Source organism: Microcaecilia unicolor, chromosome 1 (assembly GCF_901765095.1).
Source record: "Microcaecilia unicolor chromosome 1, aMicUni1.1, whole genome shotgun sequence".
Classification (NCBI taxonomy): domain Eukaryota; kingdom Metazoa; phylum Chordata; class Amphibia; order Gymnophiona; family Siphonopidae; genus Microcaecilia; species Microcaecilia unicolor.
Window position 1 is genome coordinate 29,987,861 of NC_044031.1, and position 4,815 is coordinate 29,992,675.

The following is a 4,815-nucleotide window of genomic DNA, read 5'->3' on the forward strand; positions in this document are numbered from 1 at the left end:
CAAATTGTTGAATGAAACATTTCTCATCTTCCTTTTTAATCTTGAATATAACATCAGGATTAACAATTGAATAACCTGTTAATAAGAAGTAGAAAAATTACATTTATTTATTTATTATATATTTTCAACAAGTAGTAATACTTGATCAGGCAATACAGGCTTATACAATTTCCATCCAATTCAGACCATAAGTAAATTAAAAGAAAAACTATTAATGCCCTCTTTAGACCACAAAATTAGAGAAAGAAGTATCACATTCAGGACAGAATTTTAAGGAATAGAACATCAGTTTGTATATAGCATAGCACACATAAACCTAACCTTAATCTAAATTCAATCTTACTTGAAACTGGAATCAGGCTGACCCAGCTTTTTTTTGATTTACAAAAGCACTTATTTGTTCAGGTTGGAGAAAGATGTATTTGAGCCCTAAATATTTTTATTACACATTTGCAAGGATAAGTAGAAAGAGGCTTCCTAAGTTCCAAGAAAGCTCTTCTCCTTTCCTGAGTTGTTTTGGTAACATCAGGATACATCCATATCTTTTTCCCATAGAACAAGGTTTGAGATTTTTTTTTAATAGCTTTTATTGAAAAATATACCGCTTAACACAGCATATCATTGTCCACTGAAGACACATCAGCAAATATAGACAGATTAACATACTAACATAATGGAGTGGAGGAGTGGTTAGGGTGGTGGACTTTGGTCCTGAGGAACTGAGTTCGATTCCCACTTCAGGCACAGGCAGCTCCTTGTGACTCTGGGCAAGTCACTTAACCCTCCATTGCCCCATGTAAGCCGCATTGAGCCTGCCATGAGCGGGAAAGTGCAGGGTACAAATGTAACAAAAATAAAATAGATACTATTGGAGATTCTACATGGAATGTTGCTATTCCACTAGCAACATTCCATGTAGAAGGCTGCGCAGGCTTCTGTTTCTGTGAGTCTGCAGGACATCAGACTCACAGAAGCAGAAGCCTGCCCGGCCACATTGGTGATCTGCAAGGGCCGACTTCTAGTGGAATAGCAACGTTCCATGTAGAATCTCAAATAGTAGCAACAGTGGAGGAGTGGCCTAGTGGTTAGGGTGGTGGACTTTGGTCCTGGGGAACTGAGGAACTGAGTTCGATTCCCACTTCAGGCACAGGCAGCTCCTTGTGACTCTGGGCAAGTCACTTAACCCTCCATTGCCCCATGTAAGCCGCATTGAGCCTGCCATGAGTGGGAAAGCGCGGGGTACAAATGTAACAACAATGACTGCCTGCCAGTAACCAGAATTGTTTCATTTAATACCATTACCCAAACCCAGAATCCCTCCCCCCAAGAAAATCCCCTACCCAATCTCCATACACCTCTCACTGAAGAAGGGGGGAGGAATCCGGAGAAGAAGACCATCTCACATGACTGTCCCAAACTTTATGATATGTTACCAAATGACCAGTTTGCAAGGCTGTCAGTTTAGACATCAGATGTAGAGAGTCCAATCTCCGCATCACCACTGACAGATCGGGCAATGTACTCTGCTTCCAGGAGGCAGCCAGCACAAATTTGCTAGCCACAAAGACAAGAGTAATCAGATGATGGATATGTGGTTGTACTCCACTAGGCTTTACGTGTAGTAGACAATGTTCCATCTTCAAAGGATAGGAAAGCTTGGTGATACTGTGGACTAATTTTAAGATATTTGACCAATATTCCTGAGCCTTAGGACAAGTCCACCAAATATGATACATATCACCCGTTAATCCACATTGACGCCAGCACAAATCTGACATCGAGGAAAACATTTTATGCAAACGCTAGGGAATATAATACCAATTGTATAAGATCTTGTACCCATTTTCCATTACAGCACTGGAAACAGAGTCCTTAAGTAATAGCTTAAAGATTTTTCCCCATTGTGGAAGCTCATAGGATACTCCCATAGCCTGCTCCCATTTCTGTAGATAAAACAGAATCGGACTTGCAGAAGATAGTAGGGCTCTATACAATCTAGAGATCCCCCCTCCCCCCCCCACACTCATCATTGCCCTTTCCAGAGGCGTCTCAGTTAAACCCAAATCCCCTTTGGCCTTCCTAAACATAAAACCTCTCACTTGGTAATATTGGAAGGAATGAGAAATGGGGACCCCATATTCCTCCTGTATATGCTTAAAGGAAACAAACTCCCCCTCCTCCCATATCTGCCCCAATTCGCATAAACCCAACTGTTCCCATTACCCAAACCCACCCACCTCTCCTCCCGGAGTGAACTGAGGTGCAAAGCGGATAAACATATGTAAAAAAATATCTACGGCTTGAGAAAAACTTGCGCCGTATATCCCTTCAGATAGATAGTGGTTTAGTCAATAATGGCGGCAAATCTTTGATCAGCCCTTTAAGCAGCCCATCAGGAAGCCACGGAATGGCTGCTATCGTGAGCGGATCTATCCAAGTTTGCTCTAAAGTTTTCCATAATTTACCCATCTTTTGCATCCACTCTGCTAATCATGAAGATGGGCCGCTTGATAATATACCCAAAAAGAAGGGACACCCATTCCTCCCTCCACACGCAATTGATGCATCATCTCCCTTCTTACGTGTGGCGGCCTCTTCTTCCAGATAAATGAAACAAATCGTCGCAGACCCCGGTAAAAATTTTCAGGTATGGAGATTGGGAGTGCCATAAATAAGTACAATAACTTGGGTAACAGGATCATCTTTATCGCTTCAATACGACCCAGCCAGGAAATTGTCAGACCTTCCCAACGATCCAGCTCCAAAAATAGTTCCTTGAGCTTCCCCAAAAAGATCATCTCATAAAGGTCTTCAAATTTTTTTGTCAGGTTCACGCCTAGATATCGAACACTTCTCGTCACCCAGCTAAAGGGGAATTCAAGCTTTAATCTCACTACTTGGTCTTCAGGAATAGACACATTTAAGGCTTCAGATTTATTCATATTAATTTTAAAGCTTGAAACTTTCCCAAAATCGTCTAGGGCCGAGATCAAGGCAGGAAAAGAGGAACTCGGATCCAATAAAGTTAATAATACATCATCTGCAAATAACAGGAGTCTAGTTTCAATCCCCCCTTGCCGTATACCTTGAATCTCTGGATGCGTTCGGATATATTCCACTAGAGGCTCCATCACCAGTGCAAAGAGAAGGGGAGACAGGGCACAGCCCTGCCTCGTACCCCTGAAAAGAGGAAACGATGAACAGAAGCACTAGGGGCCGAATATACAAGATGGATCCAACGCAAAAAGGAACCCTCCAATCCAACTCTCCTCAAAACCGCAAACATATATGGCCAATGTACCCTGTCAAACGCCTTCTCCGCATCAAGTGATAAAATACAGAAGGGCAACTGTGAAAATTCAGCGTGATAGAGCAGATGCAATGCATGTCTGATATTATCAAACGTTTGACGCCCATGTACAAATCCAAGCTGGTCCTCATGTGTAGCTAAGATTTTAGTAAATATTTTGTAGTCTACCCCTAAGAGCAAAATTGGGCGATAGGAGCCACACAGCTGCGGATCTTTGCCCGGTTTGAGTATAACTGAAATAGTGGCCAAATTCCAAGTCTGAGGAACACCTTGGCCCTCACTAAAAGAATTAAAAACCCGTAAAAGTATGGGGGCTAACAGCCCACTGAAAACCTTATAGGATTTGTTAGTAAAAACATCTGGGCCCGGTGCTTTAGCCAGTGACAAAGCCTTTATAGACCGGAGGATCTCATCTAACTCAATAGGTCTAGACAGCTGCTGCTGTGCCCCAACCGTGAGTTCAGGCAAACGAACGCAATCTAAAAAAAGCAATATATCTTCCTCAGAAGGGGCAATATCTGGTGTATAGAGCTTCTCATAAAACTGTTGAAAGAGTTGTTGCATATGAAGGTGGTCAAGAGTCAACACCCCCCGGTCATCTTTCAAACTAACTATATGATTGTGCATTGAATGCCGCTTACGTTTATGGGCTAAGAGTTTGCTAGCCTTATTGCCAAACTCAAAATGAGCCTGGCGGACCCGTTGGAGGTTTTCTGATAAATCTGCCAACTGTAAGGCATGGAGTTCCTGACGAAGTTTGTGGGCCTGATTCATTAGCTGACTCGAGTCTTGGGCCGACTGCCTACCCAATTGCTTCTCCACTACTAGTAATCTATTGCAGAGAGACTTCTCCGCTTGATCTCGTGTTCTTTTGACATATGTACGCAATGCAATAAGATGACCTCTAAGGACTGCCTTCATCCCATCCCATAAAATACCAGGCGATACCTCCATGTTGTCATTGAAATGAATATAATCTCTGATATGCTTTTCAATCTGAAGGACATGTGTCATATCTGTTAATAGGGAATCATCTAGCCGCCATTCCGGAGAGGTGTTTGGGGGACCCTCTATATCTAACTGTAGTAACACAGGGCTGTGATCCAACCACGCACGTGTCTCAATATTAACTTCCAAAAGTCTCTGCGTATACCCCATTTCCCCAAACCACATCTCTATCCGTGAAAATGAATTGTGTGCAGATGAGAAATAAGTGTACTCCCGCTGTGTGGGGTAGATATGGCGCCAGAGATCTATCACATGCCATCGTTCAAGAAACTCTTGAAGTATTCATTACACGTTCTCGTTGGGCATATTTTATTTCCCTAGTCGAGTTATCCACCCTTGGGTCCACTGTTAAGTTAAAATCTCCTCCCAAAAGTAGGGATCCTGCCCTATACTTCAGCCATACTTGATCTAATTGTTTAAGGAAAGAACCCTGTTCAGCATTAGGACAATAGACATTCAAAATTGTATATCTCTGACTCCCCAGTGTCAATACTATA